General features: G+C 57.8%; 1 protein-coding gene across 2 annotated transcripts in view; it reads right to left on the minus strand.

The window, feature by feature from the left end:
- The window catches only part of LOC102977586 (ADP-ribose glycohydrolase MACROD1), a 117,194-nt gene that overhangs the window by 74,731 nt on the left and 27,568 nt on the right, over positions 1 to 14,895 (minus strand). The window lies entirely within an intron of this gene.

The following is a 14,895-nucleotide window of genomic DNA, read 5'->3' on the forward strand; positions in this document are numbered from 1 at the left end:
GAAAAAAATAATTTTTTTTAAAGAATAGAAGGCAGGAGGGGGATTTGACATTGATGAAGACATAATTTATACCAAATTATGCCAGGTGGGGAGGAAAAGACTAAAAATAATATCGCAGGAAGGGTTGGGTTGGGGCTTTGATTTTTCCTGAACTGGAAAGATACTACCTGTGCACCGTCTGTGTATGCCTCATGCTCTGTGCAGGGCCGTCACAAAGGAACCATTAGAGAAGCAGCCAACACGCGCAGCCCCCATGCAGCTCTCGCTGCCGGCTGCTCACTGGAGACGACAGGATGGAAGGTTTTCAGGTTCCTCACAAAGGAGAGGGGAAGAAAAGATGTTTTGCTGTGGAGATATTGTCCTGAAATCTCTTCCCTGGTTCTTTCCATGCCATTTCCCTTACAGATTTGCAGAAATAGCGCGTCTTTCACTGCATTCTTTGAACAACGATGTAGTTGATTAAAAAACAAACTTTCTTTTTTCCTATACTGAAGCCCTCCTCAATTCCATGCACCATAGTCCATGGAAGCACCATGGAAGCTGTGGCTTTTCCAGCGCTTGGAGGTGCATCTATCTACCTGTTTATCTTTATGTCGTGTCTCTATCTACAGATGGGTAGATAGAGCCACGTATACAGTCCTTACAGTACTTCTTGGGTCAGTTCATACAATTTCTTGAGACAACAGAGTCACGAAAATGTTGCTTTCTCCTAGAAATCATTGAGTAAGTAGACAAAGTGTGTTGGGGATGGGAGTGGGGTGGGGGATAATGCTGTTCCTAAAGGCGGAGGCATGTCTGTCCTGGCTGGGTGGCTGGGAGACCCTGGGCAAGGGGGGTTTTCAGTTCAGTCAGTCCTATCTCAGGTTGGCCAGAGCTGGGCCAAGCTCCTTTCTGATATAGAGAAGAGCTTTCTTTGACTTCCAGTGTCCTCCTCTCTCTCCCCCTACACCCCCATAGATGCAATCACCTCAATAGCTACTTCCTGAGCATTTACTCTGTGCAATGTGCTTCCTCCAGAGACAGGTAATTGGTGCAGAGACTTTTTTTCTTTTTTTTTAAATATCAGCTGATTAGACCTAATGGTTTCCATGGCTGCTCAAACAAAGCCCAGAAAAAGACATGAAAACTCTCAGAAAAGCCCTAGGAGACAGCACGCCGCCCCCCCCAACCCCAGAATGCAGAACACCCCACCGTGCCCACCCCTGGGATGCTGCTCTGAAGAGGGAAGACCAGATCTCTCTAAAAATGCCAGCCTCCAAAAGGGTAGTGACTGGAGCCCTCAGAAGAGTTAAGATTTTTCTCTTCCTCCCTCTGGAATCAATGTTGCCATCATTTATCAACTGACAGTGCTGTTTGGCGAGCCATGAGATTAAAACGATGATGAAATAATGACAGCAAATCTGGAAAGAAGAGAGGAGTGGTGGCTGGGGTTCTGATATCTCCCCCATTCCGGCACTCGGGGAACTCGGGTCACCATCTGTCAAGGTGCCAGTTGTCCTGCGCCCAGGAAGGGCGATGTCAAAGGAGAGATGCTGTTCTGAGGGCAGGGAGGATGAGAAGGGGTCCAGCTCCTGGCCGTGGTGTTTTCAAAAGGCCTTGACTGCTTTGACAAAAGCCAAAGACAGGAAGAGAAAGATGAACAGCAGTCACAGGGCTGCTGTGACAGGCCCGGGGTCCAGCCATTTGCTGGACCTGAAAAGATGCTGCTAGCCCCTCAGTGAAGAGGCTGCGCTTGAAAGAAATGGACACAACAACCGCGTGAGCGAGGTGGAGAAGAGGCGCGGCTCTCATTGCCAGGCTGGATGGATGGTCTCACCAAGGGGGGAACCCCAATCCCCAGCTCCAGGGAAAGGCCAAGGGTCATGGACACATTTCATTCTAGACTCAAGCTTTTTCCCTTTTCCCACCTGAAGCATTTTCTCATACAATGAGGTCAGGAGAGAAATGTTTCCAAGGCTGGGACTGTGTAAAGGTCACATCCGTGTAAAGTTTGTCCTCCCTTTGGCAACCCCCAGACACAGGCGCATTCCCCGCGGCTCAGGGAAGAGCAGAGGGGCCTCGCTAGCAGCATCCAGGAGGAGAGGGTGAACGAGGGTGTGGGGCACTGGCTGGGGGTCAGAAGTTCAAGGTCTCTGCTGGTTCTGAAATGCAGTTTCCTCCCCAAGGCACCACCCCTGTCTTTGGCCAGCGTTCCAGGAAAATCGGTCCCAGCCTCCCCACTTCCAACCCCCAACCCCTGCTGCCAACATGCTTGGTCCCCTGCTCTCTTCATCCTCCTTTCTCTTCTCCCCGAGCCAGGCAGGAGGTCAGAGCATCCCCTTAGAGGCTAAGAAGGCATTTGGGGAACAGCAGGTGGCCCTATACAGGGAGGGCTACAGGGGAGACCTTGCAGCTCTGGGAGCCCGCCTGTGCCAGCAGTGCCCTCCAGGCCAGGCCTGGGTGATGTACTTTCTTGCCCCGTAGCACAAAGCAGGCATCCTCCTGCTAGGGTAAGTGCTGAAGATAGTGGAGACTCAGCCCAGCCAGGGCCCGGGGGCCCCCCTCTCATCTTTTCTGCCTTCAGCATCCCAACATCTTTCCAGCATCTTTTCTAAGAACAAGCCTCCAAATGTCTGCTGTCTCACGGCCCCCCAAGCCAGGGATGGGGCCTGAAGCCAGGTCCACTCTGAAACCCCATCCCTTCCTGGTCCAGCCCCCCTGAGCCAGACATGCAACATAATGAGAGAGGATGTTCCAGGGCACCCAGCCTCCTCCACCCCCTAGAAGCACGTGAGGACACAGGGCTTGAGCCACCACTTCTGTCTAGAATCTCCCTCCTGTGGGCGGCCAACCTGACCCTTGCAGCCTCTAACTAGCCAGAACAACCTCATTGACCTCAGCGTTGATGAGTGTATTTTGTAGCATTTAAGGCAGGTTTCAAGTTAAAAAAAAAAACAACTCATGAGACTTCTTTGGTTAAGTGGTTTACCCTTTGTGGTAATTAGATGTAGTGATTGAAATCTCTTTTCTATTACATGGCAATTTTCCTTTAAATTTCCCCTGAAAAAAAAAAAAAAGGAAAGACGGCAGCAGGGCCAGGCGAGTCATTTGCATTTTGCGAATGAGGCCTCTTGTAAGCTCAGCTCAGGCGTGGGGCCCAACGTATGGAATGCTTAAGAGATTACTAAGAATAAAATCTATTAATTAGTCATACTCAATTCCGCAGACATGATGTGCATCAAAAGCTTCTTTTCTTCCCTTTTCTCCTTCCCTCTTCCTGCGGCCTCCCACAGAAGCCTCCGTCTTCTCTAAATGGGCTCCTGCTTCCTGGACCACCTCCCATTAACATGGCGGCTGCGTGGCTGGCTAGGGGGCCTCTGGGGTTTGGGGGTAGGAGCTGGGGCACCGGCTCCTTCCCGCTCTGGGTGACGCTGGCAGGGGAGGTGACAGTGGCTGGGGGACCCAGGCTTCCCCACCCGAAGTCCGAAGCTTATGTCCGCCTGTGCCTCTTCCTTCCTCAATGGGCACCGGGCATCCTCCCCCCTCCCCTAGGGGTCCAGGGAAGCCCACCAGCCCCAGCAAGGAGTAGAGTAAGAAAGGTCAGGGAGAGCTTCCAGGGAGACGCAGGGAAAGCAGGTTTTGCGAATCCACAGCCTCTGCCTCTGTTTCCCCTTCTGTAATGTAGGGGTGGGCTGAGGCCGGGTCTAGCTTCACCCAGAAAAGATGGGGGCTCCAGAAGCCAAATGGGGGCTCCCCCACCATCTGCTGATTCTGGGAGGTTCTGGTTGGCCCAAGGCAGGTGACAGAGGCCCAGAGTGAGAGGGACAGGCCAGGTGAGGGATCCTGGGGGTCTGCGGGGGCTGACTGGGCAACGTGCCAGGACTACCTCTGAGCCTCCCTCCTTCACCCCCTCAGAGCTGTGGAGCAAGGGGAGGACACCGCCACGCCCCTCCAATGGCAGCTCAAGTCCCAAAGCCAACCCACTCCAGAAATCTGCTTCCTGCTGAACGTGCCAGGGAGGACGGGGCTTCTGAGCCTCGCACTTACGAAAAATACAACGAGGAAAATTGGATGCGGCAGACAGGGGGCAATGGAGCTGGAAAGGCAACCAGGAGGGAGCTGGGGCATTTTCCGGAAGGAGGGGCCTTGGGGCGCACGGCGGCCTGAGCCCCAAGGGCCAGACCACACTCTCAGGGCCAGGGCTCAGGCGGGGTCAGCAGGGGGTGTCCCCTGCGCCCATGTCCCCCATCACTCAGCTCAGTGCAGGTGACAGGCAGCGGGTGCCCGGCTCTGGATCTGCGCCAGGGTGAATGCTAACAAGCAATTCCCAGCCCTGCACAGGCCTTCTAGAATGCAGACAGAGGAGGCATCCTTTTTCTTAAGGAGGGATAAAGAGGCTCAAAAATGAAAATCATTACCGTTTACAAGCAAGCGAGTCTGCTAAATTGATTAGGAGAGATTAAACTCCTTGGAGGTGAAGGGAAAGGGGGATTTTTCGCATTTTTTGAACCTGCCCCCAGTGGCCAAAGGCAAACCAGGGATTTTTCTGGGCCTGGCTGGTGGGGAGCTGGGGTCCCTGAAGGCTGACACCACGCGTGCCCCAGCGCTGGCTCCGGATATGCTGGTTGGACAGAGCCTGGGCTCGAGCTCGGGGTGGGGCGGGCGGGGAAGCAGTTCTGCCTCCATCGAGTGCCGTGCGCAGCCCCTGGGACGAGGTGGGGGGGTTACGTGGCCCACACGGGTCACTCAGAAGCTGCCCTGGCCCCCAGGCAGAGACTCTGCCCCTGCCCTCCAGATTCCATGTGCCTTCGGGGTGAAAAGCTAGGGGAGTGGCCGGGCTAGTCCCTTCGCGAGTAGGACTCTAAAGCCATGAGTCCTGCTTCCTTTCTGTTCCAGGGTGGGTCTGTCTCTGATCCATTCCCTGCAGCCAGTGAAAGGGAAATGGGGCCAACGGTAAAGGGAAAACTGAAGTCAGGGAAGAGAAAACTGGCCCAGCCAAAAGAATCAGGCAGTGAGCTCTTTGTCACTGGCCGCATTCAAGCACTTGATGGGGAGGTGGCAGATATTTTCCTGCCTAGGCCAACAACGCCCGGTTCTTTGAGGAGAAGACCCTGGTTCCCACTCTCACTTTACCATCCCCGAGGACCCTTTAAGGAAGATACCGAGAGACTGCTCAAAACGACCAGTGTCCCCTGAAAAGAGCAGGTCAGGGCCATCTCACAGCCAGGCCACCCAGCCCCGTCAAAGAGTCGCTTTTGCCACCAGACAGCCTGCAAAATCCCCATCCTCGGTGTCTAAGAGGCACCGGGAGAGGAAGTTCAGACACGCGCCGCCCCGTCTAGGAGTCTGGGCGGGCAGGGAGCACAGAGGGTGACCCACCACCTGCGCTGGCTCTCTTGGGGCCGCTAGGGGGCCACCTCCCAGGCACTGCCGCTCCCGGTCCCAGGCTGCCTCCTGGCCATCCTCAGTGCCAGGACCCGCGCCCCACTGCGCTCCCACCACCATCCCACAGGCCGTTCTCCCAACAGCATGCTCACAGCTGCCGGCTCAACGCACCCGTCCCAGCCAGGGTGACGGCTGCCTGGGCACTTTTCACTGTACATTTTTAAGCATTTACCATTTCTTTTGAAATGTTCCAAGTAGTTGCCTGAAATATCCACATTTGCTTCTTTAAAAACACTCAAGAAGATTCCCTTGGCTCTTGATTCTCCCTCCCTTTACTTCCTCCCTCCCTTTGCATTTTTTTTTTTTTTTTTTTGTGGTATGCGGGCCTCCCTCTGTTGTGGCCTCTCCCATCGCGGAGCACAGGCTCCAGACGCACAGGCTCAGCGGCCATGGCTCACGGGCCCAGCGGCTCCGCGTCCCAGACCGGGGCACAAACCCGATTCCCCTGCATCGGCAGGCGGACGCGAAACCACTGCGCCACCAGGGAAGCCCCCCTCCCTTTGCATTTTTAACACACTGTTTTTCTCTAGTTTCGGAAATTCTATCATCACTGGGGTCAGGCCTATTTTTCTCACATTAATATGATTTCCAGGGTTGCCCAAGACCCCACCCCGCCTTCCATGCTGCAGGGGCAGAGCCCACCTTTCCCCACGTCTCCCCTGGGCACATCATGCCCGGGGCAGATCTTCCGCCGGTGGGTGGGCAGCTGCTGCCTTGCTCCCCGCTGGAGAGGCTGGCAGGCCAGGGGCTTTTTGAGACCACTGTCACTGCCCCTCCCACTTGTGCTGGGAGGGCAGTGTGGGCATACTGAGGGCACAGGGGGTCCTGTAGGGGGCTGACCCGGCCCCCACTTCCTGGCAAAGCCAGTCCCTGAGGCACTGTGGCCATCGGAGCCACCACGGTGCCATGGCCCCTGTCCTTCCCACTCCCACTCACGCCACCCCCCACCTGAAGGCCCAAAAGTCCAAGCCCGAGAGTCCTTGCAGGAACGTCTTTGCTGTCACCGCCCCTAAATCTCTTTTACAGCAGTCAGGGTTGACGGCCGCTTGGGCAAGATGCCAGGTCCCTGTGCTCCTCCGCGCTGGGTCACTGAGGCCCAGCACAGCGCAGGGCACACAGGGGTGTCACTCATCTCTTCCTCCCTCCTCTCTTGTCCCTGGGGCTCAGTGCAAAGGGCCCAGGCGGGTGTGTTGGCAGCGGCCTTCCTCTCATCCTGCACCCACCCCGCTGGCAGCCTGGCCCCAGGAAGAGCTCCTTCTCCCTGAAGCATCTCACTCCGCCCTCCCTCGGACCCGCGATCACCAGCTGTGAGCCTGATGGGGAAATCCAGCCACTTGGCGAGATCTGGCCACCAGCCAGGGTGACCCGGTGCCCCCTCTCCGAGCCAAGCCTCAGGTGGGTGACGAGGGGGGCAGAGAACTGGGTGCCCCACCCCCCACCCCCCGTGTCTGAAGCTTCTGTTGAGAGTCCCCGCACCCGAGTCGCCCACCTGGAGGAACTGACCAGGCTCTCACCTCAAGACGGAGGAAACAAATGCAACAGGAGCCACGACCATCAAAGCCACAGCGGGCACGGGACCGTCACTTGCTCATCTCCCAGGAGCCGATGTCCAGGGCGCCTCTCACCTGCCCTGTGCAAAGGACATGCTTGCAGAGGGCTTTCCAGAAACCACCCGCCTCTGGCTGGTCCCGTTTTCAAAAGGTTCTGCATACCCAGGAGGAAGACACACACACAGCTCTGAAACTGGCTTAGATATTTTTACCCGACCCAGAACACCACCTGCCTGCAGGCCAGCGGCCTCAGCTGAGATGCCCACCCGGCATCCAGCTCCTGAAGAGACGCTGAGAGCCGTGGGGAGGACAGAAGGACCCAGTGTTTACAGAGGTTTGCCATCTGAGAGGGAGAGGAGCGGGGAGACGGGGTTGAAGGTTGGGGACAGCTGCAGGGCTGCAAGCCAGAGAGACAGTGCAGTTGTGCGACTCTGCTGGCTGGAGCGGACGCCCCCTAATTATGAACGTCACAAGGCGGGTGTGAACGGAGAGGCAAAGGAGAAAAGTAAACTAGAAGAAACCCCACGCATAAGCCCTGCGGAGCAAATGTTTTTAACAGCCACCAACAGCAATGCCCCTTCCCAGTGTTCAGAGGTTACTGTATCTGGCGAGGTGTGGAGTGCTAACGCGCTCGCTCGGGGGTCACCCAGCGCTGTACTCAGCAGAGCCCATCCCTGGTGCCTGGGGAGGAAGAGAGCAGGGAGGGGTCCTTAGCCAGACCCTGGTGAATGGAGGGTCTGCTGCAGAAGGTGGATGCCTGGCCAGCCAACGGCATGGGGAGGACGGGGCTGTGAACAAGGTCCCTTCTGCCAACTGAGGGACCCCTGCCAGGGGCACCCTTGGCTTTCCTGGAGCCCCTGCCCTTTCCTACCGGCAGAATCAGCCCAGTGGGGCCACCTGGCCACCTGCTCCTCGTCTTCTTCCTTTTTCTCTGAAGGGCAAAGCAATCTCGGGGGTCTGAGCGATGGGACCAGCCCCACTGCTGCCTGCTGCCATCTGACGCCTGGCTGGTTGGCTTGGCCTGGCCCCGGGCCCCCCCGCTTCCCTCCCAACCTCACCACCAGACACGCAAAACACCCACCACGACGACAACACAAACCAAAGTGCACTGCGAACCGCCCTTGGGCCTCCTTCTTGTAGGTGCCTTGACTTCAGTGTTGAGATGAATGTGATGAACTATCTGGTCCTATTTTCTGTTTGTCTGTTTTCATATAAAATGTCCAAGTCCACTTGCCTTGTCCTTTCTTGAAATAAATAGAAAGATTTAACTTTTACAGTCCTCTCGGCTGCTGGCTCTCAGCTCGGCGGCCCAGCGTGCCAGGGGCCGGTGTCTGTCACCCACGTGGTCTTGGCTGCCCACGCCCCCTCCCCAGGCTTCGCCCCGAGGGTCAGCCCCACTGTCAGGCTCCACTGGCACAGAGGTGGTGCCTGGGAGGGATGGAAGCCCGGGGTTAGTATATTCCCTGGGCACCATGGGAACCCAAATAATGACTCTGCTGCAGGACGGAGAAGGGACTTGTGGCCCCATCCCACGGGCCCCGGGGAAGGCGACCGCCAGCTAAAGGCAGACTCCAAGAGGGTTTCCGTGTGGAGATGTATTAATCGGAGCCATGGATTATCTCGTAAGAGGCTCCGGCAACCACGTGGGCACCCAGATAAGACTGGCACCACACGGGTGCTGGGGACACGGCTCTTCCTCCGCTTGCCTGGGTCCTGCCACCTCCGACACCCCTCATCCCCTAGACGCACCCACCACATTCACAGCTCTCCAGGCCTAGCCTGATATCTCACACTCCAAAGAGGGGGAAAAGGAAAAAAATTATTTTCCGTGAGAACAATAGCAGTTTCTGCTAAATTTAACATATAAAATAAGAGCTCATTACTTCTGCCTTAGATCTGATTTCACATCTGGATACCGGTTAACGAGCTTTTCCTTATATCCCGAGGAAGCAAAGTTATTTCTGGACGTGCCTTGGTGGCAGGTGGCCTGGCTGGGGTGACACGGGGTGCTCTGACCCCACAGGTGCCCCTCGCCCCCCCATCCTCTTCTCTTGGTCCTCACTACCAGCCCCCTGGAGGCAGGAGCAGCCCAGAGATCCTTCCGAAGGCCGGCTCGCCACATAGGCTTCGGGGAAAGGACCGAGCCTGTTTCCTCAAACGCTTCCTAGGGCCCAGCACACAGTGGGTGCTCGGCTGCCTGCTCTTCCTCACCTGACCCTCACCTTTCTAGAACCTCGTCAGCCAGCCAGTCAGTAGATGTTTACTGAGCGTCTACTATGTGCTGGGGCTGGGGCACCCTTCCCGCCTCATGGAGGGGGAGGGAAGGATGCTCATGGACGAGATCAGGGTGGGGAGGCTCTCTGGGAGCCAGGTCTCCACTGAGGGTGTTTCCTCAGATGAGAAGGACTTGGAGAGCAAGGGAGAGGGCCTGCCAGAAGCTCTGAGGCAGGGGGCACGAAGGCGAGTCCGATTCTGTCCCCCTCTGGAAGACTCCGCTTCCCCCATAAGCACGGGACCCATCTGCTGGCCCCACCTCTGGCCACACCGAGTACAGTTCACTGCCCAAGCAGGCCCTGCCTACCCAAGCGGGCTCTGGGTCTGTGCTGACTTCTCCGCCGGGTGCCCTTGAGGGCCCTTGAAGGTTCAACTCAAGCATTATCTCTGGAGAGGCTGCCCTCTCCGGGCCCACCTGCTGGTTCTCACCTGGAGAGGTAACTGGTTCCAGCACCTCGCTCACTAGGGGCCCCAGGCCAGCAGGTCTTGCCTTCCACCCCTTCAGATCCCAGAGGGCACCGGCCTGGCACGCAGGAGGCACCGGAAACGTGAGTGGAGGGAGGGAGTCAATAAACACCAGCAAATCAATCAACCAACAGATCAATCTATCAATGCTGGGCCCAAGGAGGACGACTTGCCAAGAGCAGCAGCCCTGGCGTCCCCGTTGTGAGGCAGTCTCTACTGCTCCCACCCCTCCAGGCAGGGGGAGCCTCGGACGGCGCTGACCCAGCTCACCTGACCCTCCGCACACTGGCGGCAGCACCACAGACCAGGCGCCCCGGCCACTCTCTTCAAGCCGGAGCAGGGGGGCTGGCTTCCCAGACTGTGTTCCTGAGCCCCTAGGGCTAACAGAAGTTCTGCCCAGGAAGGGTTCATGGTCACATGCGTTTGGGAACCACTGGATTAACGCCTGTCCTGGAGGCTCCTCGGGCAGGGCCTTGGAGTCCCTCAGAACTGGGTGAGACCCACAGGCTCCACCACCCACTCCCTGTGCCTCTGTAAAGTGTACGCATGGTGACAGCTCGCCGCTCTCATTTTTCCCACCACGACAGCACCGACACTGCTGATGTGTGCCGGGGCCTCCGTGAGAACACTGCTTCCCCCGCCCACTTGTCCGGGGAGTGCAGGCCCCACCCCTGGCGCCCCCGGGGTTCACCCAGCATCCCTGGCCCCCAGGTACAGGTGCTGAGCTGGCGGGCACTTCTCCCAAGGAGGCCCAGGTGTCTCCGCAACAGCAAAGCGCCCCCAGGTCTGCACAGAGGAGAGACGTCGGAACGGGGCCTGTTCTCCAAGCCACCGCGACCACACCCAAGGTCTGCGGCCTGCTCCCGAAACCTGCTAGATGGGCTCTCAGGCTGACCCGGGCTTTCGGCTTCTGGAGAACAGGGCTGGGGATGGGGGCATCTTAGGTTTTAATAAGTGGCCCGGGGGGCTGGAGGCCCAGACAGGGTTGGGCCCCACAGGAGGAAATCACCAGGAACCACGGGGGAGGTTCCAAGGACCTGTATTTCAGGTCAATGGAAAGAAGACCCTCCAAACATAACTGACCCTTTCTGAAGAGGAGGAGGCGGTCTGAGCGGTAGTGAGGCCCAGACTCACAGGAGAGCAAGCAGAGCTGGCCGGCCCCTCAAGGGGGTGCAAGTTCTGGGTGGTGGAGGCAACAGGCTGACAATGAAGAGCCCCTGTCTCCCTATCACGTCTTCAGATGGACCCTGGGAGACAGGGTGGTCTCCCCACAAACCCGGGACTCCTCCTGCTGCAGCAGGAGCTGCAGCCAAGCAGTTTCCAGCCCTTTCCTTCCCAAAGAAATCTCAGGAGCCACATATTGCCGAGGTTACGGATATGTATGGGGCAAGTCCCCTGAATAAGCTGCTCAGCAGACAAGCGGCACGCCAAAGTCCAGCGCCCCTGCTTCATGTGTCCAACTCCTCCTGTTCGGTCAGGCTCAGGCCTAAAAGTTCCAGTTCAAGTGGGATGAAGAGTGGGTGGCCGCCATCCCCGTCCCTGGACGCTGCTCTTACCTGGCTACCACCAGGTTCCAGAAGCTTCCCTCCTCCTGCCCCCACTTCCTAGGAGGGGTCCCTGCCCTCATCAAGCATCCTGAAGAAGCAACCAAATCCGGGAAGGGTCTAACACCCCAAATCCCACCCCACACCCAAATTCCGAGGCCAGTTCTTAGCGCCCTGCATACAAAGCCCTGGTCGGATCTCTGAGGTCCCTAGCCAGCCCCAAAATGCTGCCTCAGAAGGGCTGGGTGGGGACTTCCCTGGTGGCGCTCCCAATGCAGGGGGCCAGGATTCGATCCCTGGTTGGGAAACTAGATCCCACAGGCATGCCGCAACTAAGAGTTCGCATGCCACAACTAAGGAGCTGGCGAGCCGCAACTAAGGAGCCCGCCTGCCACAACTAAGATCCAGTGCAACCAAATAAATGTTTTAAAAAAAGAAGCGGTGGGTGGAGCTTGCTCATCACTCTCAGGCGCCCCCAGCCCACCTGCTGGATGCCTCCCCTCCCCTCCTCCACACCCCTTGGCCTCTTGTCAGCACCTGGTTCTGCACGGCCTGCCGCCCCCAGGTCCGGTACCGGCACCTCCAAGGGACCCTCTCCTCCCGAGGCAGAGGAAGTAGGATCCCTCGAGCCGCTAACTGACAGCACAAGTGAAAACCCGGCACTCCCCCCTCGGAGACTTACAGAGGAAGTGAAATCTTATTTGCACTGCTGCCAAGCCTGGGACGTGATGAAATGATGCCTCGGGGAGAGACCAGCCGGCTCCCCGTGGAAGCCGCAGCATCGGAGCTGGACTTATTAAAAGCCACAGTGGCCACATTTCAACCTGTTTCAGGTGTTAAGTAATTTACTGCCACCCAGACTTCAGTGGCAGGTTTTTATCATTTTTATTTCCGTGATGCAGGCCCGACGTCCCCGCATAGGGAACTGCGGGTCTAAATGCTCCCTGGACCCCCAGTACTGCGATGAAAATGGGTGAGCAGGGGCCCGGGAGGGGATGAAGGTGGAGGCTGGCGTGGCAGCAGATGCCCCGATTCTCCCCCGGGTTACACCGGGCTTGGCTCAGAGTGACAAGGAGGACCGGCTCTAAGATCCCCCCACGACCCCACATGTAGGGGCTCAGTGATCCCCCAAAGACCCTGCGGGTGTTTTCTGAAGGCAGCAATAGTGTAAGCTCTGTGAGAGCAGAGGCTACCTCTTTCAGGACCTGTCCACCAACCACACAATCAACACGTCTTTATTGAGCACCTACTGTGTGCCAGGTCCCGACACAGCAGTGAGCGAGACCCCAAAGACCCCTGCCCTACGGACTGCACACGTTGCTGGTAAGTGTCGAATAAATATTTGTGGTTGGTTGATTAAAATCTCTAAAAGGCAAACAAGCTCTTGAAAGAAACAATGCTGGCATGGGGGGTACCGGAGGGAGGGGCAGGGAGGAAGTGAGCCCACCTGACCGGGCATCTGCTCCACGCCAGCCGCTGCAGCCACCCCCGAAGCAGGGCCTCCATGTCACAGACGAGAAGGCTCAGCGCCACAGTGCTTCTCACTGCTTTGCAGATCGTGCGGTGAGGGACCCGTGCCCTGACCTTCCACGGCCTTGACCCTCTTGGGGAATGCACAGCCTCACGTGCACAGAGAGCCAGGGACAGGGAGCCGTGCAGTCTGGGGCCCGCAGGGTCACAAGCCTTGAGCACCTTCTCAGCAGCACTGGGCGGAGGACTGTTTGACGCCTGCTGGCTTTGGGGGGATTAAGCCTATTACCGAGGCTCCGGGGGCTTATCCGACACCATTTCTGAGGCCCCCTTTCTCCACCTGTTTTCAGATACTCCAGGAAGACCAAAGGGAATCTTCAAAGTCCAGGCTGAGCCAAAAGCAGAAATTCTTTAATTAGCTTTCTCTTGGATGGGGGCCCTGGCGAATGGATTAGCTGTGGTGGGCCAGAGAAAGGGACTGCAGTGCCTTAGAGCTGAGATTACAAGCCCGGGTGAAGGGCTGAGGGGCTGTCACCAGGGATGGTGGCTCCCCAGGGGCTGGCAGATGGAACCTGTCACCAGGAAGACACAGGAGATGTGCTTTCAGTGAGGCCTTCGTCCCTGGGAAGCTGGCACGGAGAGACGCTTGGCATGGCTGGGCTGTGTGCCTGAGTCTACTAATGAATGTGCCTCCTTCTCAGGTGATGGCCCAGATCTGGTACTTCATAATTAGGGGGGCTTTCCTAAAGGGGCACCCATCTGTGAGAGGCAAGGTAGTGCAGCCCGGTGGTGCCAGGCACCAGACACCTGTCACTGCATTCCATCCTCAATCATCCCTGTTTTCAAGCAAGTAAACTGAGGCCCAGGACTAAGGTGCTCGCCCAAGGCCACGGTGACAGAGGTTAGTATGGGAGCTAGGTCCTGGCCAGGGAGACAGCCTGATTGGGGTCTGTGAACCTGAAGGGAAAGGCACAGGTACATCCCCACCAGAAATCGCTGCAGGGAAGTAAGCCTCCCCAGGTAGGCCTCCTCCAGGAAGCCTTCCCAGACCGGCCCACAGCACCTTGGATTCCCCTACTAGGCACTTACACCCTGCGCTGTACCCACTAGTCCCACTATACACTGAGTGTCTTTTAGAGGCAGGGATTGGGCCTTCATCATTTCATACTCTCTGAATGAAGGAAGGAGGACTGTGTCCTCCTCAGTCTGGGGGCGTCCAGAAAGAGAAGGTGGGCAGGAGGCTGGGTCTTGGGAGTAGAAGGACAGGGAGGACAGAGCCAAGAGAAGAGGCTGCCAGGGATCCCAGGAGCCGAGTTCCAGGCTGAGCTCTCCCCCAGGCCTGGGCTCTCCTGCTGGCCGGCTTTGCCCAGGGAGGCACATGAGGGGCAGGATGGCTCCAGGACTTGGAGACTCAGATTCCTCGGGACTGAAGCCCTTTGCACTAGGACTTGTGCTCTCCCCCTCGAGCTCCACATCAAAGGCAGCTCTGCTGTGGTCGGGCCACGCTAGGCTCTACAGATAAGGGCTGCCCCCTTGGGGCAGGCAACAGAAGGCGACTGGGCTCCCGCGAGCAGCCACCACCCACCCCAGCCTCCCTCTGGCTTCCCTGCTCCCGGGGCAAGAAGCTGAGCCACCCCCAGGGCGCCACCTCAGGCCCCTGTCTGGGATGCTCCCCTGGGCTCCCCCTTCCTGACCCTCCAGACAGGTCTGCCTCCAGGACCAAGGGCTGCAGGTGACCATGTCGCTCCCCCAGGTGTCCTGGCTGCCCGGACCACATCTCCCGTGCTCGCCCTTGCAGCCTCAGCACCCAGCACCTGCGGAACGAATGAATGGTTGTGCTCTGGGGCACGTGGGAGGGACGCCTAACCCAGGTCAGGGCAGGTGCCTGGAGGAAATGACATCTAAGCCGGGGCCTGGCGCCTGACCAGAGTCAGCCAAGTGGAAATCGGAGGAGAAGGTGCTCCAGGCAGCGGGGAGAGCCCAGGCGAACGCCAGGAGGTGAGAAAGAACACGCAGTTATGAGACCCAAAATCGTTTAGTTGGGCTGGAATGGGAGAGGGTAGGAGAGGGAACCAGAGACGGCAGGAGAGGTTCTGGGGCCGGACGATGAGGGTGAGCCAGTCACGATGCCTGGGGAACCAAGGTCACTCTTAGGGCAAGACCTTCCC

Source organism: Physeter macrocephalus, chromosome 16 (assembly GCF_002837175.3).
Source record: "Physeter macrocephalus isolate SW-GA chromosome 16, ASM283717v5, whole genome shotgun sequence".
NCBI lineage: Eukaryota > Metazoa > Chordata > Mammalia > Artiodactyla > Physeteridae > Physeter > Physeter macrocephalus.